General features: G+C 44.9%; 7 non-coding genes across 7 annotated transcripts; 3 read left to right on the top strand and 4 right to left on the bottom strand.

Annotated features, from left to right (window-relative positions):
- The first annotated feature begins 882 nt into the window (after positions 1-882).
- On the top strand, positions 883-996 carry LOC138228329 (U5 spliceosomal RNA). Its single transcript, XR_011185409.1, has one exon. It is a non-coding gene; the product is annotated as a U5 spliceosomal RNA (small nuclear RNA).
- Positions 997-1,114: 118 nt separating this feature from the next.
- LOC138228396 (U5 spliceosomal RNA) lies at positions 1,115-1,231 on the bottom strand. Its single transcript, XR_011185476.1, has one exon. It is a non-coding gene; the product is annotated as a U5 spliceosomal RNA (small nuclear RNA).
- Positions 1,232-1,621: 390 nt separating this feature from the next.
- Positions 1,622-1,738, bottom strand: LOC138228375 (U5 spliceosomal RNA). Its single transcript, XR_011185455.1, has one exon. It is a non-coding gene; the product is annotated as a U5 spliceosomal RNA (small nuclear RNA).
- Positions 1,739-6,848: 5,110 nt separating this feature from the next.
- Positions 6,849-6,930, bottom strand: trnas-aga (transfer RNA serine (anticodon AGA)). The gene has a single exon. It is a non-coding gene; the product is annotated as a tRNA-Ser (tRNA).
- A 2,096-nt stretch (positions 6,931-9,026) lies between these two features.
- Positions 9,027-9,099, bottom strand: trnar-ccu (transfer RNA arginine (anticodon CCU)). The gene has a single exon. It is a non-coding gene; the product is annotated as a tRNA-Arg (tRNA).
- A 7,966-nt stretch (positions 9,100-17,065) lies between these two features.
- Positions 17,066-17,147, top strand: trnas-gcu (transfer RNA serine (anticodon GCU)). Its single transcript has one exon. It is a non-coding gene; the product is annotated as a tRNA-Ser (tRNA).
- Positions 17,148-18,490: 1,343 nt separating this feature from the next.
- Positions 18,491-18,572, top strand: trnas-uga (transfer RNA serine (anticodon UGA)). Its single transcript has one exon. It is a non-coding gene; the product is annotated as a tRNA-Ser (tRNA).
- Positions 18,573-21,695: the final 3,123 nt, after the last annotated feature.

Here is a 21,695-nt window from a genome sequence, read left to right as displayed (position 1 = left end):
TGTCAATGGTCAGACAACACTAAATGACACGAACAGTCACTCAGTCTGTTTGATGGGCAGGAGGGCTATCCGTCCAGGAACTGCACATATCAGTGTCGTTATTGAGTGTCAACATTACGATCCTGTTTGCTCAGGTGGACCGATTCCTTGCAGTAGTTTATCATTATACTTAAAATCATTATATAACTAGGACTAGTTATAGCAGTCTTTGCTTTCTGTTGGTTTTACAACAATTTTTTCTTAACGATTCAGAACGTCCATGTAGCTGCAAAAATGAACGCTTATGGTACTTTTCGCTCCAGGCTATACAAACCGTGAGAGTGACGAAAAATGTGAAACTGAACTTCATCGCAAATACCAGATTGCTAGTCGTTATCTTCTATCATGAAGCACTAATCAGTGGCATAGCTGCAAGATTTCATTTGGGTAGCTGCACCATACAGCTCCGTTTCAACCGAAATATCACCCCCCCCTCAGAATTTCAGAAGCCCCCCTACAGATTTTTCCCCGGGCACCGCGCACTGATGGGGGACGGGGTGTCCAGGAAATGGTATCAGCTTTTCTCAAGAAAATAAAAATAGAAACTCTATAGGCACTCAAACATTTTACTGTTTTTTTCAGGCAGGTGGCAAGACCCCTCAGCAAAACCCTTGTATGCCAAGCTGTGGGCATTGATTCGTCGAATATACGTATATTCACGGCGAAAATACGGCTATACGTATATATACGTCGCCTCGACGTATAATCAATGTCGAATTGCAACCGTAAACCGGAGCTGAACGGGCCCCACTGGCTCATTTGTAAGGCCAGGTGCATTGCCAACCACGACCGGCAGGGCAGAGGCTTTAAAGGTGGCCTGGGCTCCTGCAGCTGTGCAGCCACGCACTCTGGTTTCTCTTCATCTCGTACAAATCTTTCGCCTTTTACTAAAGATTTCCGTGGAGAGAAGCATGAATGAGTTCCATGCAATTTTTGTGCTTCCCTGCCTTCGGGTGGTTGCAGCTGGGCTGGTCAAAGAGAGAAAACAAAACCGCTCACAAGAAAATGGCCACAATTGCCATAACAATAACGATTGCGAACGTTTTTGTTTTCTCTCTTTGACCAGCCCAGCTGCGCCCCACCCGAAGGCAGGGAAGCACGAAAATTGCATGGAACTCATTCATGCTCCCCTCCACGGAAATCTTTAGTAAAAGGCGAAAGATTTGTACGAGATGAAGAAAAACCAGAGTGCGTGGCTGCACAGCTGCAGGAGCCCAGGCCGCCTTCAAAGCCTCTGCGCTGCCGGTCGTGGTTGGCAATGCACCTGGCCTTACAAACGAGTCAGTGGGGCCGGTTCAGCTCCGGGCTCATCGCCTGCGGCTCTCGGCTTGCGGGCGTGCCCAATCTGTGCGATAACTCGGAAAACACCCGGCCACACTGTGCCGGAAACGACGCACTCTGGGAAGCCGCTATGCAAAGCGAGGTCCCAAGATCCCCTGTGGCCGGACACTTCCCACCCCCAAAGAAAAGAGCGCCAATCAGACAGCCAGAGACCGAGGACTCGCGGAGCAGACGGCCACAATCGCCATAACAAGAGCGATTGCGAGCGTTTTTGTTTTCTCTCTTTCACCTGCCCAGCTGCACCCCACCCAAAGGCAGGGAAGCACAAAAATTGCATAGAACTCATTCATGTTTCTCTCCACGGAAGTCTTTAGTAAAAGGCAAAAGATTTGTACGAGATGAAGAAAAACCAGAGTGCGTGGCTGCACAGCTTCAGGAGCCCAGGCCGCCTTCAAAGCCTCTGCGCTGCCGGTCGTGGTTGGCAATGCACCTGGCCTTACAAACGAGCCAGTGGGGCCCATTCAGCTCCGGGCTCATCGCCTGCGGCTCACGGCTTGCGGGCATGCCCAATCCGTGCGATAACTCGGAAAGCACTCGGCCATACTGTGCCGGAAACGACGCACTGTAAGGCGCCTTGAAGCGTGCACCCCCAACATTCTTCTTTGCACATCTGTGAAAGGTAAACTCTTGAGCAAACTCTGAACCAGCTCTAAGTAAACTAATCCGATTAGACGTTACTTTGACTCATCCTTTAAGGGACCCTTGATAATTGGAGAAATCAATTATTTCGAATGAATACTGTATGCATTAAAAGACAGCTATACACAGAAAACATGCAGGACACTGCTCATGATGTTTCCCGAGCCGAAACACAGTGCGTTTTTCCAAGCCATCTGACAAAGTCCACCCACTGAAAACTGCAGCAGATCGTGTAAAGACGTTCAACTTTGTAACTACTGCACGCACAGGAAGCAGAATAAATTCCTCTTTTCAAACTGTCAAAGGTTTGCTTTGTGAACGCTGCAGGACATTGCACAATCTCTTTTGAACGGGGACAAACGATTTCTTATGGGACACAGTAAGTACAGACGTTTAAAAAGCTCCACTCATGCCGACGATGCAGCATGAAGAAGTGCAACCTAACGTTTGACAGACAAAAGCCGGGCGCCGCTACGAGCAATATGAAATCAAACTGACAGCACACGGCGTTTCGCGCTGACTCAAAAGTGATCTCGACAGACGCTGTTCTCTGCATAACGCTGAAAGAGCTAAAGAGCGTTTCTGTTGAGACGTAACCCAGTGGGCAAAAGACGTATAATATACGTCTATTAAACGCATACCTTAGACGTCTAAATGTGGTCTGCAATTCGTCTAGAATGAAATTCTAATATACGTCTATTGTTATACGTCAATTATACGTCTATGATTAGATGTTCATTATACGTAAATGGTTGGAGTTCTATTATACGGATAAATTTAGAGGACTATTATACATATATGGTAGGAGTTCCGGATAACTTTAGAGGACTATTCTACGTATATGGTTAGAGGTCTATTATACGGATAACTTTAGAGGTCTATTATAATTATATGGGTAGAGGTCTATTATACGGATAACTTTAGAGGTCTATTATACGTATATGGGTAGAGGTCTATTATACGGATAACTTTAGAGGTCTATTATACGTATATGGGTAGAGGTCTATTATACATCAAAGTTAGGTTTTACAGGTGTAGAAACTAGTAAATCAAGCCAATGATTAGGTTTAGAAATTTATTCTGAAAATACACATTCACACCTGAAACATATGTATTTCAAATTATACATTGTATACAATCAATCAACAATCAACATATGAGCAATAATCATAAAAAACACAACTAGTCTTAAACTTCAGCTACAAATTCTGGTAACATGGCAATATACAGTATAGTAACGACAAACACAAACTAATTACATTAACACACTAACTCAAAACCACATTTTGATTCAAATATACATTTTAAAATGTACAACTTCTATATTTCCAAGAAAAAAAAATATTACAATGGAAGTTAAGACGATTTTTGTCCACTATTTGCAAACCCTGTCTAATTTTCCTAACAGTTAGAACCAAAAACCTATTATTTTCAGTGTCCAGATCTCCTGGCCCCCTGCCTTGCATTCTTTAAGTAACACATTGCATGCTCCTTTATTTCTTTTTCTGCTGATTTAGGGCGGGACTTCAGCACCGCAGCTAGGAGAAAATTATATAATATTACTTCCCAAATAAATGATGATTAATATCTTCTTTAGTATAATCTAAAAAATGAACGGTTTACTAAGCTCAAAGCTGAAATAAATGTATAAAATTTGGCTTGCATCATAGCAGTTGAGCAATAAAGTCTGTCCTAATTAAAGAGTACCCAAAGTTTGAAAGTACAACATAGAATAAGAATAGAGAAACAGCAAAACGATTTTGTGTCATCTTCCCCATTCACACTATTTTTATGTGCCATTTTTTGCTTATTCACGTACTATTTTAATCAAAATAATATTAAGAAAGATCTGTATGTATTCAGATAGTATTATTATTGTTCATACTTGCTCGTCAAAAGAGGATTGCTGAGATATTTGCGGATATACTTCTACGTTTGAAAAACGTGTCCAAAATGGTGACCAACGAATACTAGCAATGCATTGTGGTATATAACCGGAAAATATGCTGGGTTCGATATTTTCTCAACGTATGCGTTTATTAATGTTGTCGATATTATGGTTGAAATTTAACGTTGATAATACATCGCGGCTATGTGCCCCCTGCTATGAGCTGATGTGCAATTTTAACACATGCAGTTAGTAAGGATCGGTCACTGTTGTATGGTATTATATACAGTATAATGACATTATGGAATAGGATGGGGACAGGCCTGGCATCACGGGGGGAGGGAGGAATGTCGCCCCTTCAGTTTTGGGCAAAAAGATTTACCTACCTTAATTTGCGCCCTAAAAAAATAGTTGTACTTTGTCAATGGTCAGACAACACTAAATGACACGAACAGTCACTCAGTCTGTTTGATGGGCAGGAGGGCTATCCGTCCAGGAACTGCACATATCAGTGTCGTTATTGAGTGTCAACATTACGATCCTGTTTGCTCAGGTGGACCGATTCCTTGCAGTAGTTTATCATTATACTTAAAATCATTATATAACTAGGACTAGTTATAGCAGTCTGTGCTTTCTGTTGGTTTTACAACATTTTTTTCTTAACGATTCAGAACGTCCATGTAGCTGCAAAAATGAACGCTTATGGTACTTTTCGCTCCAGGCAATACAAACCGTGAGAGTGACGAAAAATGTGAAACTGAACTTCATCGCAAATACCAGATTGCTAGTCGTTATCTTCTATCATGAAGCACTAATCAATGGCATAGCTGCGAGATTTCATCTGGGTAGCTGCACCATACAGCTCCGTTTCAACTGAAATATCACCCCCCCTCAGAATTTCAGAAGCCCCCCTACAGATTTTTCCCCGGGCACCACGCACTGATGGGAGACGGGGTGTCCAGGAAATGGTATCAGCTTTTCTCAAGAAAATAAAAATAGAAACTCTATAGGCACTCAAACATTTTACTGTTTTTTTTCAGGCAGGTGGCAAGACCCCCTCCGCAAAACCCTTGTATGCCAAGCTGTGGGCATTGATTCGTCGAATATACGTATATTCACAGCGAAAATATGGCTATACGTACACACGATACATACAGTAAAAAGCCTCAGGCACTGTGTTAGATGTGTTTTCGACGTTATATATGCGTTTATTAATGTCGTCGATTTTACGGTTGCAATTCGACGTTGATTATACGTCGAGGCGACGTATATATACGTATAGCCGTATTTTCGATGTGAATATACTGTATTCGACGAATCAATGCCCACTGGGTAAACTCTTGAGCAAACTCTGAACCAGCTCTAAGGAAACTAATCCGATTAGACGTTACTTTGACTCATCTTTTTACGCTCAGTGCTGGATTGCTCAAACTCCAGCTAGGGTTAGGGTTAGCATTCCCACGCTACTTAGACACTTTGTTTACGCTCAGTGCTGAATTTTGGGAACTTCAGGACGAGTGGGAATTTTCTCCTATCTGTCAATTCTGTTTTGTTTTGGAGACTCTTGGCTGCCCATGTTGTTCAGTGCAGCGTGAAGGAAACATTTTCCAAAACTGTGTCAGCTCAAAAGTTGTAAGAAAACCTCTCCAGCTGCTTTAACTCTCTTCATTTTTGTCATTTAATGTGACACTCGATGTATAACTGGAGCCTCACATATGCAAATGGTGAGGCTCCAGTTCGACACCCAGTTCGACACCACTTTACAGTATATGACAAAAGCATGGCAGACTGTGCCGGACCGGCAGATAACTTCTGCTTATTTTTACCATATTAAACATTGGAAATCCAACCACTTGCATTTGTGACACTTGATTTTGGCTCCACCTAAGACACTCTTAAATCTTCAAACACTTTTCTCTTCTCCCGCAACACTCTTGTCTGTCGGCACTATGTGGCTGCGTTGCATGACAACCCATCTCACCACGGAAAGGAACCTAACAGCTTTGGTAAGAGAGGAGAAAAGGACCTGGCCTGTACGGGGCTCAAACCCGTGACCTTGGCGTTATTAGCACCACGCTCTAACCAGCTGAGCTAACTGGCCTCATGACATCAATCCTCTCTGTGCTGCAAAAAATCGATCTCAGGGAATTTCTTTTGCCCTCCTTTGAATAGAAAGCCGTGTAATTCAGTGTACGGGCTTTCTCGTGCAGTTTCATGGTTCTTGTAACCCAAATCCTACACTGGCCTGAAGTGCCCCCCATTTCACAGCATTTTTCAGCTGATTCAAAATGTACCTAAAGGAGAAGCATTATTGAAGACCATCAATTACCAAGAGCTTTTGTCAAAGGTTTTGGTTGTCATTTTTAATGACCACAGAGCGCTGTGACCTCGGTTTTACATCTCATCCAAAAGACAGCGCCCTTTTACAACACAGCATCTCCGTCACTGCACTGGGGCATTGGGACCCGCACAGACCTCAGGGTGAGCGCCCCCCCGCCGGCACCATTAACACCGCTTCCAGATGGAAGCATTGTTTTTCCCTGTAGCTCACCCTCATTCGGGTACTGACCTGGCTCGCACCTACTTAGCTTCAGTGGGTTTGCAGTTGCGAGTTGCAAGGGGATGCAAGTGATGGAGCTGCTCGCTGCAAAAGCCACTGCATTGGCCGGGAATCGAACCCGAGCCTCCCACGTGGCAGGCAAGAAGTCTACCACTGAACCACCAATGCTCAGTGCCTGGGTCTTCAAAAAAGACGGTTTTTTGGTGCTCTGTGCAAAACGCGTCGACATCTGCTTCCAGCTGCAAAATGTCATTCGCGGACGCTGAAGAACTTATTTCCAAGGCAGCGGGTACAAGCGATTGGGCGTTTTAAAACCACCAGGAACAGCAAAGAGGCGCGCTTCTTTGCTTGCGCCGGAACACACCGACTGGAGGCGGACAACGTAGTCAGCAGGATTCGAACCTGCGCGGGGAGACCCCAATGGATTTCTAGTCCATCGCCTTAACCACTCAGCCACGACTACAGCGAGCCCCACTGCCGCTGCGTTCTTGCTACAATCTTACCTGGATCGCGAGGCGCCGGCGGAAGCCTCTTTCAAAGTCGTTCTCCGTTTCAAAAAAACATTTCCAAAATACAAGCCTTGCAGACAGACACGCCTCAGAGGACTTAAGGGTGGCTTCATGTCGGAATGATAAAGTCTCCCCGTCCGGACATGAAAATGCCACTTTGTTACACACAAAAAAAGAATCAACAACAGAGAAATGCCCACAAGCATTTGAAAAGCCGCACCACGCCGCATTTGAAATAGCTCTTACATTAGTGGTAGACGCAGGAATCGCCTTTTTATTTACGCTCTTACCAACAGAAACAGAAAACATGCAGGACACTGCTCATGATGTTTCCCGAGCCGAAACACAGTGCGTTTTTCCAAGCCATCTGACAAAGCCCGCCCAAAGAAAACTGCAGCAGATAGTGTAAAGACGTTCAACTTTGTAACTACTGCACGCACAGGAAGCAGAATAAATTCCTCTTTTCAAACTGTCAAAGGTTTGCTTTGCGAACGCTGCAGGACATCGCACAATCTCTTTTGAACGGGGACAAACGATTTCTTATGAGGCGCACTAAGTACAGACGTTTAAAAAGCTCCACTCATGCCGACGATGCAGCATGAAGAAGCGCAACCTAACGTTTGCATTCCTAGCACTGTTGCAACCTAGCACTGTTACATTCCGCGCATCAGTAGCTAAGAGAATATCATTTAAGGCTCTTGTTAATGCTGTTTCAGAAACCAGACTGAAATTTCTCAAGTATATTATTTGAATCCAGATACGATTAACGTTGGGCAACAACTATTCTCTCAAGACTTTAAGATTGAAATGGGACCTTTGAGACAGGCCTGTAGTTTTTAAGAACTTGTGGATCCAAATTTGACTTCTTAAGGAGCGGTCTAACAACCGCTACCTTAAATTGATCAGGTACGACGCCTGACGCAAGCGATGTATTCATCATACTAATTATAGGTCCTGCCAGACCTTCAGGGGAATCTTTGACTAGCTGAGTGGGTATGGGATCTAGCGAACAGGTGGTTGACTTTGTCTTACGTCTGTGTTCATGAGTCCACCATAAGAAGAAATCTGAACAGGAGTGGTGATCATGCGAGGTCACCACGGAGGAAACCACTGCTCTCCCCCAAAAAAAACCACCACTGCCCCTCTCAAGTTTGCTAAAGACCACATGGATGTTCCAAAGCAACTCCTGGAACAATGTTCTGTGGACAGACGTGACAAAAGTTGAACTTGTTGGTAAATGTGCACAGCGTTATGTTTGGAGATAACAAAACACTGCATACCAACTCCAAAACCTCATCCCACCTGGGAAGCATGGCGGATGCTGTACGGCTTGCAATCATTGAGGGACCGATGAATTCCAAGATGTATTTGGAAATTCTACAGCAGAATGTCAGGGTGTCTGCCTGTGATCTAAAACTCGAAAGACGCTGGGTCATGCAACATGACAAAAATAAAGGAGTACATCAACAACAGAGTGGCTGAAACAGAAGAAATTCCGTATTTTGGGATGGCCAAGTAAGAGTCCTGACCCCAATCCCATTGAAGTGCTGTGGCATGATCTGAAGCAGGCCGTTCAGCGCAAGACATCCCAAAAATATACATGAACTGAAACAGTTTTGCATAGAGGAATAGGCCAAAATACCTCCTAACCGCTGCTCAGGTATGACCAGCCGCTACAGAAAGTGGGGGTTGAGGTTTTTGTCAATAAAGGAGGTTCCACTAGCTCCTTAATATAAGGGTTCACGTACTTTTTCCATCAATGACCTTGATTGTTTAAACCATTTGGTCAATAAAGAAACAGCAATGTCAAATGTTGGGCGTGTGTTGTTTGTGAAATCAGACTCTCTTTATTAATTATTATGACTTAGATAAAGATAAGATCACATGTTAGGAGCCATTCATGCAGAAATCCACATCATTCCGAAGGGCTGTTTACAAAAGTTTTTCTCCCAACTGTATGTGAGAGAAAAGCAGAGACGCTCACTGAGTAAGGTGGGGTTGCAGCTTTGCAAATCACAAGGACATTTGTACGCTCAAAATGGGACAGGACCACCCCAGATGGGACTCGAACCCACAATCCCTGGCTTAGGAAGCCAGTGCCTTATCCATTAGGCCACTGGGGCACACTGAGTGGGGTCGATCACGCTGATGAAGAGCCAGTTTTTTTTTTTCCTTTGCTTTTTCAAAGGGATCCCCAAAATTAGGGAAGTTAGGCAGCTGAAGGTTTACTGTGACCTGAGAAGGACCGGCATCCAATCACGGTGGTACACACACACACGCTCTCACTCATCTGAGCTACTCGGCTACCAAGATGATCTCAGGTGCGCCGAGCTGGTACGGAACATATTGAACTGATCGACGGCGAATTGTCTCTCAGACAGGCTTTTCACCTCTGAGCTCCCTGACTAACAGTGATCAGCTAGGTAGTGAAACAGTCAGCTGCTTCTAAACCTTAAACAGCTGCATCTCGGCGCTTCCACGGAGAGATGATTTGAAAGCCGAACATCGCCCATTGGGAACACCTTACTATCACTAGTTTAAGAGACTCTTAAGGTCTTGCAGAGGTGCCTGTCTAATAGCATGCGCTTTGCAAGCTATAGGTGTTTAGGCTGAGGCAGAATGCCTGTTAACAAAATGTTTTTCTAAAGGGGCCTCGCACTCTTTTCCAAGCAATGGTCACCATCCCCACCGAGTGTCACAACGTAGTCATGTCCTAGGATGTCACCTGTTAGTCTCCATTTGTCTGCCACCAACACTTTAGGTTACGGGGTCACAACCGCACCCCGGAGAGCAGAGGAGCCGTTGTCGTTCTGGCGGCGCAGATTGGGCTGAAGGTGGGGCGCTTGAATCTCGCTGTTGGAGGCCGTCTGAAACTGACCCAAGCCTTTCCCTTGAATTAAATGTAAATAAATAAATGAACCCCAGATGCACATGGAATCAATCACGTGTTTCCTTTGAGCCGTTTCAAAGACTGCTCCAGAGTTTACCTTGCACAGATGCGCAAAGATTAATGATGGGGGTGCACGCTTCCAGGCGCCTTACAACTGTAGGGATTGATTAGAGACAATTCGTAGCGTGTGTTCGTTTCCATATACGCCCCGTGTTGCAATGGTAGGATGAAGTCAAATACGGCTTGGACGCGTAACGGCATTCTATCCAACTGCAGGACTTGAGGGTTTTTTGTGCTTTGTTCTGTTTTCGTTGACATCGCATTCGTAAGAGCGTCAAAAAAAGGCAATTCCAGCATCTAACACGAATAAAAGGGCTATTGAAACTGCAGGGCTGCGCAGCTTCTAAAATCCTTGCACACAATTCTCCGTTATTGTTACTTCCTTCTTTCTGTCTAACAAAGTTCCCTTTTCCTGACCGGACGGGGAGACTTTATCATTCCAACTTGAAGCCAGCCTTAAGTCCTCTGAGGCGCATTTGTCTGCTAGCATGCATTTTGTGAAAGTTTTTTTTGTTGTTGTTAAACGGAAAGCGACTTTGAAAAAGGTTTCCGCCGCTGCCCGGCACTCTATGTTAGACTGCATCAAGAAGGCAGTGGCGGCGGCGGCGGCGCGCGCTGCAGCCGTGGCCGAGTGGTTAGGGCGATGGACTAGAAAGCCGTCGGGGTCTCCCCGCGAAGCTTCGAGTCCTGCCGCCTACGGTGTCGTCGTGTGTCTGCGCAACAAAGGAAAAGCACCTGTTTCGCTTTTCCCGCAACTTTTAAAACGCGAATGATCTGGATTTCTACATGATTGGCTCTTAAAATGTGATCTGATCTTCATCTGACGCATAATAATAAATAAAGACAGTCTTGTTTAACAAACAACACACACAACATTTTACATTGTCAATTCAGTTCAAATCAATGTATTTCTATATAGCACCTTTCACAACAAGGTTGTCTCAAGGCACTTAACAATGCAAGTTGTTAAGAGCCTTGTGTCTAATATGCCACTTAGGTTACGTGCTGTCTCTTTGAGGCAAATGTTTAAATCCTCTGAGTTAAGTGCTGAAGTTATAGTAGTCCTATCAGTATTGTTGCCTCCGATCAACAGATCCTCAGTTTTCTCAGAGTTGAGTAACAAAAAGTTTTCACACATCCAAGTCTTTCCTTCATTAATGCATTTAACTAAAGTGATAATAGAAGAGTTGTCGTTTGGTGTAAACAAAATGTTTATTTGAGTGTCATCAGCATATGAATGAAAGTTCATATTATTTTTTCGTATTATCCTACCTAGCAGCAGCATGTAGAGAGAGAGAGCAATATTGGTCCCGGCACTGATCCGTCTGGTACCCCAAATTGAACTGGTGACGTTGATGAAGCAGTACAATTATTAGATATTTGAACATAATGAAAACGATGAGTAAAATGTGAAGTAAACCACTGAAGGACGGTTCCAGATAAGCCAACCTCAAACTCAAGCCTGTGTAACAAAACAGAGAGGTCAACCGTGTCAAAGGCAGCTCTAAGATCTAGAAGCACAAGCACTGTTGCATTCCCCACATCAGTAGCTAAGAGAATATCATTTACGACTCTCGTTAATGCAGTTTCAGAAAGCAGACTGAAATTTCTCAAGTATATTATTTGAATCCAGATACGATTGACATTGGGCAACAACTATTCTCTCAAAACTTTTAGATTGAAATGGGACCTTTGAGACAGGCCTGTAGTTGTTAAGAACTTGTGGATCCAAATTTGACTTCTTAAGGAGCGGTCTAACAACCGCTACCTTAAATTGATCAGGTACAACGCCTGACGCAAGCGATGCATTCATCATACTAATTATAGGTCCTGCCAGTCCTTCGAGGGAATCTTTGACTAGCTGAGTGGGGATGGGATCTAGCGAACAGGTGGTTGACTTTGTCTTACGTCTGTGTCCATGAGTCCACCATAAGAAGAAATCTGAACAGGAGTGGTGATCATGCGAGGTCACCACGGAGGAAACCACTGCTCTCCCCCCAAAAAAACCCACCACTGCCCCTCTCAAGTTTGCTAAAGACCACATGGATGTTCCACAGCAACTCCTGGAACAATGTTCTGTGGACAGACGTGACAAAAGTTGAACTTGTTGGTAAATGTGCACAGCGTTATGTTTGGAGATAACAAAACACTGCATACCAACTCCAAAACCTCATCCCACCTGGGAAGCATGGCGGAGGCTGTACGGCTTGCAATCATCGAGGGACCGATGAATTCCAAAATGTATTTGGAAATTCTACAGCAGAATGTCAGGGTGTCTGCCTGTGATCTAAAACTCAAAAGACGCTGGGTCATGCAACATGACAAAAACAAAGGAGTACATCAACAACAGAGTGGCTGAAACAGAAGAAATTCCGTATTTTGGGATGGCCAAGTAAGAGTCCTGACCCCAATCCCATTGAAGTGCTGTGGCGTGATCTGAAGCAGGCCGTTCAGCGTAAGACATCCCAAAAATATACATGAACTGAAACAGTTTTTCATAGAGGAATAGGCCAAAATACCTCCTAACCGCTGCTCAGGTCTGACCAGCCGCTACAGAAAGTGGGGATTGAGGTTTTTGTCATAAAGGAGGTTCCACTAGCTCCTTAATATAAGGGTTCACGTACTTTTTCCATCAATGACCTTGATTGTTTAAACCATTTGGTCAATAAAGAAACAGCAATGTCAAATGTTGGGCGTGTGTTGTTTGTTAAATCAGACTCTCTTTATTAATTATTATGACTTAGATAAAGATAAGATCACATGTTAGGAGCCATTCATGCAGAAATCCACATCATTCCGAAGGGCTGTTTACAAAAGTTTTTCTCCCAACTGTATGTGAGAGAAAAGAAGAGACGCTCACTGAGTAAGGTGGGGTTGTAGGTTTGCAAATCAAAAGGACATTTGTACGCTCAAAATGGGACAGGAGCACCCCAGATGGGACTCAAACCCACAATCCCTGGCTTAGGAGGCCAGTGTCTTAGCCATTAGGCCACTGGGGTACACTGGGTGAGGTCGATCATGCTGATGAAGAGCCAGTTTTTTTTTTCCTTTGCTTTTTCAAAGGGATCCCCAAAATTAGGAAAGTTAGGCAGCAGAAGGTTTACTGTGACCTGAGAAGGACCGGCATCCAATCACGGTGGTACACACACACACGCTCTCACTCATCTGAGCTACACGGCTACCAAGATGATCTCAGGTGCGCCGAGCTGGTACGGAACATATTGAACTGATTGACGGCGAATTGTCTCTCAGACAGGCTTTTCACCTCTGAGCTCCCTGACTGACAGTAATCAGCTAGGTAGTGAAACAGTCAGCTGCTTCTAAGCCTTAAACAGCTGCATCTCGGCGCTTCCACAGAGAGATGATTTGAAAGCCAAACATCGCCCATTGGGAACACCTTACTATCACTAGTTTAAGAGACTCTTAAGGTCTTGCAGAGGTGCCTGTCAAATAGCATGCGCTTTGCAAGCTATAGGTGTTTAGGCTGAGGCAGAATGCCTGTTAACAAAATGTTTTTCTAAAGGGGCCTCGCACTCTTTTCCAAGCAATGGTCACCATCCCCACCGAGTGTCACAATGTAGTCATGTCCTAGGACATCACCTGTTAGTCTCCATTTGTCTGCCACCAACACTTTAGGTTACGGGGTCAGACCAGAGGAGCCGTTGGCGTTCTGGCGGCGCAGATTGGGCTGAAGGTGGGGCGCTTGAATCTCGCTGTTGGAGGCCGTCTGAAACTGACCCAAGCCTTTCCCTTGAATTAAATGTAAATAAGAAATGAACCCCAGATGCACATGGAATCAATCACGTGTTTCCTTTGAGCCGTTTCAGAGACTGCTCCAGAGTTTACCTTGCACAGATGCGCAAAGATTAATGATGGGGGTGCACGCTTCCAGGCATCTTACAACTGTAGGGACTGATTAGAGACAATTCGTAGCTTGTGCTCATTTCCCTCTATTCCCCGTGTTGCAGTGGTAGGATGACGTAAATTCCTGCTTCGAAACGTAACGGCATTATAATCAAGTGCAGGAGCTGAGGGCTTTAGTTTTGTTTCGTTTTCCGTGGCGTTCGTAAGCGCGCAAATCAAAGGCAATTCCTGCGTCTAACACGAATGTAAATGCTTTTGAAAGTGCAGTGTGGTGCAGCTTGTAAAATCCTTGTCCACATTTTTGGTTTGTTGATGTTTTTTCTGTCTGCCAAAGTTGCATTTTGACATCCGGACTGGGGGACTTTATCATTTGAACGTGAAGCCAGCCTTAAACCCTCTGAGGCGTGTCTGTCTGCCGGCACAAATCTTGTGAAAGGTATTTTTTTTAACGGAGAGCAACTTTAAAAAGGTTTCCGCAGCCAAATCGCAGTCCGTGTTTGATTATAGGAGGAATGCGGCGGCAGCGAGCTCGCATTTGTCGTGCTCGAGTGGTTAAGGCGATGGGCTCGAAATGCGTTGGGGCTTCCCCGCGCAGGTTCGAAATCTGCCGACTCCGGCGTCTGCCGCACGTCGCCTTGTGTCTGCGCGGCAGAGGCGAAGTGCCGCTTTTCCTTTCCTGGTACTATTACAACGCGAAATCGCTTGGACCCGCTGCCATGGAAATCAATTCTTCAGATAACTACACATTTTGCGTTCGCACCTCTGGTGCTCTACTTATGCCTTTGAAAACCTAATGAATAAAACTGAAAGAACCGACACGATATGTAGGTGCTGGTAAAGCACGCAGTAAAGAACTGTTAACAGCAAGGGTTTCAGTGGGCTAACTGAGGAGAAGGCGTGATCGCTAATTGTTGACTTTTTATTTGGTGTTAGAAACACTCTTACTGTGCATGACGTGCAACAAATGTAGCCACAGAAATTGCATCACGCTTTCATGTATGCTATTGCAGACACCAACGTTGCCTAGATAGAAAACCGAAATAGCCGTGGGTTTGCTTGCTGGTCTGAAGGATCTCTCTTCGAATCTCTATCATTTGTCAATGGAAGTAAAAGGCGCTGCAATCTCATACGTTCAGAATCAAACCCGCAGCTGTTGTTCGACTTTATTTCTTGACTAATTACAACTGAGTGTCGCATGAGCAGTTACATAAACTTGTCTGGTATATTTGAACACAAATGCCGTTCTTCAATTAAAACTAACAGTACATTGTCAGGGACATTCAGTTCTATACAAACAAGAGACAGACAAGAGAATATTTCTACCGTTCATGTGGACTACGTGTTGACTTACTGATCGGAATAATTGAAAGGTTCGGGCTCATAGCCGATGCAGTGCGTGCTAATTAGAACAGCAACGCTGAGCTCTCAGCACCGTACTGAGCCCAGGTGTTTTTCTAAAGCTGTCAGGTGCAGTTCATTTACATGAAGGAAATCTCTTACTGGGTACGATTACAATGCAGTAAGTAGCACAGACTACTTAGGGAGTAGCCCGATATGTTTAAAAACGACCCCACCCAGGCAAGAGTCGAACCTGCAATCTCCTGATCCATAATCAGACGCGTTATCCATTGCGCCACTGGCCCTGGTATGACATTGCAGGATTGTAACCCAGTGAGATCAGCACTGCACCTAGTAAAATATTACCCCCGGTCCATTCTTTTCCAAAAGTGAGAAACACCTGTTTTCTACATTTTGTCTGTTTTAAAACCATATCTCTTTAAACCAAACCAAGAGTTTGTCTTTTGCACTGATATTCTGATTCATTTCGATTTCAAAGAAAAAAAAAACATTATCTTCCAAAGCATCATAAAATTGTCCATTCTTCCAGACTCTACTTCTCTCTTGTAGTAGTACAGCAGACCTTTCCAGGTGAGCAGATCACAGAGTCCGAAATATGCTTCCTCCATCAAGCAAAGTACCTGAACATGACTCTGTCTTCATAAAAGCGCCCCTGTAATAAAGAAATTAAATCCGAAATCAAGAGGGCAGTTGCCTACTGAAGTTCAAGAAGTCATCAATTTTAACCTAGCAACACATTAAAGGCTGCATCTATACAAGTACGATTCTAGAAATGCTCACCAGATTACGTTTTAAGAAGGAACTGCGCCTCAGGTTCCGCCGAGATCTTAACTTGGATGGCAGGATTCAGAGTCCGGAGTGCGGACTGATGGCGCACGGAGGGTCCACATACTGTGGATCCCTCAGTTTTCTTCCGCGTGTTTAAACCGCCAGCGTGTGACTCCCCTGTCCCCGTGACCTCATTGCTCTGCTCTCGCCTCTGTGCAGCTGAGCCCGACTCATGGTAAAGTGGAAAAAAATATGCCCTGATATATGCAACGTGAGATTGACTCTGGAGCGAGGATAGACGTTACCTTTTTATCGTTGAACAGGATGTATGTGATGTGGCGACTAGGTTCAATTTTGTATCCTTTTAAAAGATTAAGGACTGGGGTGAGTGTGATTTACCACCCTTTCAGCTAAGAACCCGACATGAGCACCGTTTAAGCTGCATAGACTCGGTCGTTTAACTCTTCTCCATTAGCAGGGTTAAGGTTAAAGAAAAAAAACATTGCTGACTTCTTTTTTTTTGCCAGCCGCTAGCGCTGATTAGCAATGTTTGTATTTCATGTTTTGCAAGTTCCATCCATTTTAAGAAAAACAAGTCGCGTTAAAGACAGGAAATGAATACTTGCATTTAATTAAGTCTAGCCGTAGGCGGTTGTCTGTAAGGACCAGTTCTGTTCAAGAAGACAGAACAAAGAAGGCACCACTGGGATTCGGACTCAGGATCTCCTGTTTAAGAGACAAGCGCTTTAACCAACTAAGCAACGGCGCCCTGGTAGTGTTGTCCTTTTGCAGCCACTTGGACACACCACTCAGACACATCTGCATTCGGTGTGTGCTCCGCCTGCTCGCTGAGCAAGTTGCCACCTTTACATACAATAGCAACATCGACACCAAGAGAAAGGATGACAAATGGCTTTTATCTGGAACTTTTCATGTCCAAGGAGCTCAATGTGCTTTCTGTGTACAACAGGGCCAGTGAACTCCACAATGGCCACTGAACCACAGCAGTGGCTTGCTGGCTTGACATCTCCCAAGGAAAATGTTGAAATCGCATGTGGAACAGGAAAAGGACCCTCGAGTACGAGGGAAAAAAAAGAAAAAGATCATCTGGAGCGCGCCAACCCATGTCTGGACAGCCCAGTTTCATCGACGAGGTGGCCGAGTGGTTAAGGCGATGGACTGCTAATCCATTGTGCTCTGCACGCATGGGTTCGAATCCCATCCTCGTCGCTCTCTACGTTTGACGTTGGCTCTCCTTTTGTTTGCTCCAGTACTAGAGCCTTACATTTTCTAGCGGTGGCTGAACATGGTATAGTAGGCTAACGTTGGTATCGAGCAGTGGTAGTAACAGTATTTACGTGCCGCTGCTGCCAAGTGGCTCTGGGTTGAGACCGCGTTTTCACTTACTTGCAGCACAAACGGAGAAAGCGATTTTTGACAGTCTCTCGAGAGACTGCGCTAGGTGTTTAGGGATAGACTTTGTCAGTTCCCCCTGGGATGATGGCCTCTCAAATAGTTTGTGATTCCTCTAGACGTTTATACAGTAGAAGCCTGCTTCGTGGCTTAAATCCAAGCTAAGGAAACGAGTTAGAGGTCTGATGCAGAACTGCGAATTCAATGAAGGGGAACACTACAGTACATTGCACTGTATGTCTGAGGAAAGCTGCCCCCTTCTGTTCCTTGTCGACCGAACAGAGGACTGTAAAGGATACCGCCAAGAAACTTTAGGATGCTGGTTGGAATCCAGCTCCAAAGAAGCCCCTTTGGGTGTTATGTAATCAAAAAGTAAGAACAGAGAATCTCCCTTTGATCAAAAGCGCAACAGAACTGTTTTCCGTGGAGCAGGTTTCAGACCCGTAGACCTGTTTTATTTGTAGGGCAGGGCGCATTCCCAAACGCGAATCTCCTGTTTTAGAAATGCTTTGGGCGGCGTGAAGTGAAAATAAGAAGTGGGCTCCAGATGCACATGGAAACAATCAAGTGTTTCATCCGAGCTGTTTCAAAGACTGCTCAACAGCTTTCCTTTTACAGAGGCCCAACGATTAATGATGGGGGTGCACCCTTCAATGTGCCTTACGACTCTAGGGAGTGATTGAGACGATTCGTAGCGTGTGTTCATTTCCCTCTATTCCCCATGTTGCAGTGGTAAGATGACGTAAATTCCTGCTTCGACACGTAACGGCGTTATAATCAAGTACAGGAGCTGAGGGCTTTTGTTTTGTTTCGTTTTCTATGGCGTTCGTAAGCGCGCAAAACAAAGACAATTCCTGCGTCTAACACGAATGTAAATGCTTTTGAAAGTGCAGTGTGGTGCAGCTTGTAAAATCCTTGTCCACATTTGTGGTTTGTTGATGTTTTTTCTGTCTGCCAAAGTTGCATTTTGACATCCGGACGGGGAGACTTTATCATTTGAACGTGAAGCCAGCCTTAAACCCTCTGAGGCGTGTCTGTCTGCCGGCATGTATCTTGTGAAAGGTTTTTTTTTTAACAGAGAGCGACTTTAAAAAGGTTTCCGCAGCCACCTCGCACTCCGTGTTAGATTATAGGAGGAATGCGGCGGCGGCGAGCTCGCTGTAGTCGTGGCCGAGTAGTTAAGGCGATGGATTTGAAATCCATTGGGGACTCCCCGCTCAGGTTTGAATCCTGACGACTACGGCGTCTGCCGCACGTCACCTTGTGCCTGTGCGGCAAAGGCGAAGTGCCGCTTCTCCTTTCCTGGTACTATAAAAATGCTACATCGCTTGGTCCTGCTTCCATGGAAAGCAGTTCTTCAGGTAATTCTACTCTCTTACCAAAGCTGTTAGGTTCCTTTCCGTGGTGAGATGGGTTGTCATGCAACGCTGCCACATAGTGCCGACAGACAAGTGTGTTGCGGGAGAAGAGAAAAGTGTTTGAAGATTTAAGAGTGTCTTAGGTGGAGCCAAAATCAAGTGTCACAAATGCAAGTGGGAAGATTTCCAATGTTTAATATGGTCAAAATAAGCGGAAGTTACCAGCTGGTCCGGCACAGTCTGCCATGCTTTTGTCATATACTGTAAAGTGGTGTGGAACTGGGTGTCGAACTGGAGCCTCACCATTTGCATATGTGAGGCTCCAGTTATACATCGAGTGTCACATTAAATGACAAAAATGAAGAGAGTTAAAGCACCTGGAGAGGTTTTCTTACAACTTTTGAGCTGACACAGTTTTGGAAAATGTTTCCTTCACGGTGCACTGAACAACATAGGCAGCCAAGAGTCTCCAAAACAAAACAGAATGGACAGATAGGAGAAAATTCCCACTCGTCCTGAAGTTCCCAAAATCCAGCACTGAGCGTAAACAAAGTGTCTAAGTAGCGTGGGAATGCTAACCCTAACCCTAGCTGGAGTTTGAGCAATCCGGCACTGAGCGTAAGAAGATGAGTCAAAGTAACGTCTAATCGGATTAGTTTCCTTAGAGCTGGTTCAGAGTTTGCTCAAGAGTTTACCTTTCACAGATGCGCAAAGAAGAATGTTGGGGGTGCACGCTTCAAGGCGCCTTACAGCTGTAGGGAGTGATTCGAGACGATTCGTGGCGTGTGCTCGTTCCCATATACCGTACGACCCGGGGTCCAGTGCTAGGATGACGTACAATACCGCTTGGGCACGTAACGGGGTTATATGCAAGTGCAGGACGTGAGGGTTTTCGTTTGTTCGTTTTGTTTTGCTCTGCTTTGCTTTGTTTTGCTTTCCATCGCGTTGGTAAGAGCGTAAATAAAAAGGCGATTCCTGTGTCTACCACTAATGTAAGAGCTATTTCAAGTGCGACGTGGTGCGGCTTTTCAAATGCTTGTGGGCATTTCTCTGTTGTTGATTCTTTTTTTGTGTGTAACAAAGTGGCATTTTCATGTCCGGACGGGGAGACTTTATCATTCCGACATGAAGCCACCCTTAAGTCCTCTGAGGCGTGTCTGTCTGCAAGGCTTGTATTTTGGAAATGTTTTTTTGAAACGGAGAACGACTTTGAAATAGGCTTCCGCCGGCGCCTCGCGATCCAGGTAAGATTGTAGCAAGAACGCAGCGGCAGTGGGGCTTTCTGTAGTCGTGGCTGAGTGGTTAAGGCAATGGACTAGAAATCCATTGGGGTCTCCCCGCACAGGTTCCAATCCTGCCGACTACGTTGTCCGCTTTCAGTCGGTGTGTTTCGGCGCAAGCAAAGAAGCGCGCCTCTTTGCTGTTCCTGGTGGTTTTAAAACGCCCAATCGCTTGTACCCGCTGCCTTAGAAATAAGTTCTTCAGCGTCCGCAAATGGCATTTTGCAGCTGGAAGCAGATGTCGACGCGTTTTGCACAGAGCACCAAAAAAGCGTCTTTTTTGAAGGCCCAGGCACTGAGCATTGGTGGTTCAGTGGTAGAATTCTCGCCTGCCACGCGGGAGGCTCGGGTTCGATTCCCAGCCAATGCAGTGGCTTTTGCAGCGAGCGGCTCCATCACTTGCATCCCCTTGCAACTCGCAACTGAAAACCCACTGAAGCTAAGCAGGTGTGAGCCAGGTCAGTACCTGGATGAGGATGAGCTACAGGGAAAAACAAAGCTTCCAGCTGGAAGCGGTGTTAATGGTGCCGGCGGGGGGGCGCTCACCCTGAGGTCTGTGCGGGTCCCAATGCCCCAGTATAGTGACGGAGATGCTGTGTTGTAAAAGGGCGCTGTCTTTTGGATGAGATGTAAAACCGAGGTCACAGCGCTCTGTGGTCATTCAAAATGACCACCAAAACCTTTGACAAAAGCTCTTGGTAATTGATGGTCTTCAATAATGCTTCTCCTTTAGGTACATTTTAAATCAGCTGAAAAATGCTGTGAAATGGGGGGGCACTTCAGGCCAGTGTAGGATTTGGGTTACAAGAACCATGAAACTGCACGAGAAAGCCCGTACACTGATTACACGGCTTTCTATTCAAAGGAGGACAAAAGAAATTCCCTGAGTTTGATTTTTTGCAGCACAGAGAGGAGCACTGTCGTGAGGCTGGTTAGCTCAGTTGGTTAGAGCGTGGTGCTAATAACGCCAAGGTCGCGGGTTTGAGCCCTGTACGGGCCAGGTCTAGGTCCAGGTCCCTGTTTGTGAAACAGGCAAATGACTGTCTCAGGGGCCCATTCCTCATTCTCAAGACACATGTATGCAGTATGTACACCGTGCATTGAGCAATAGGGACTGAATACACCACAGGTAAGGTTAGAAGTCATTCTGAGGTGCCACAGGTGAGGGATACAGCTAGGCATCCGAAATGTAGGGTTTGAGACCCTTCAGGAGTACTGCATCCTTTGAGACAGACCCGTGCATGTTAAACAAATGATCATTTCTTTCGGCATTAGGGACTAAATATACTAAACATATGATGCTAAAATGTTATTTTCACATATATTAATGTAATAAATGATTGCTTATGCTTTAGAAACAAATCTAATTAAAATAAAAGCTTAAGTTTTGTATTTATCTTGTACCATAGAACATGATTTTCTTTGTATTTCAAGCCCACAAAGTGTCCAAATGACGCACTACATGATATAAGGAAGATTATCACATGCATATCGGTATTATCTTTCTTATGAAAATGCATTCCTTTCATTACCTTTTACTTTTTAAAATGAACTCAAATTGAGTATAATGTAATAATTTAAGTAGAATAGATTCTAATAATATAATGATCCAGTGTTTTGCACTACTTCACTGCTTCACTGCTCTATGCCATCTGGAAATAAATCCTCAGACTGCTTACTGCCCTGGGCATGTACCAATAAATTAAAGGAGCACATCTGTTTATCAC

The sequence above is a fragment of the Lepisosteus oculatus genome, unplaced genomic scaffold (assembly GCF_040954835.1).
Source record: "Lepisosteus oculatus isolate fLepOcu1 unplaced genomic scaffold, fLepOcu1.hap2 HAP2_SCAFFOLD_40, whole genome shotgun sequence".
Classification (NCBI taxonomy): Eukaryota; Metazoa; Chordata; class Actinopteri; order Semionotiformes; family Lepisosteidae; genus Lepisosteus; species Lepisosteus oculatus.
Note: the sequence above shows the minus strand (reverse complement) of the source record. Positions and strands in the feature narration are given on the sequence as shown.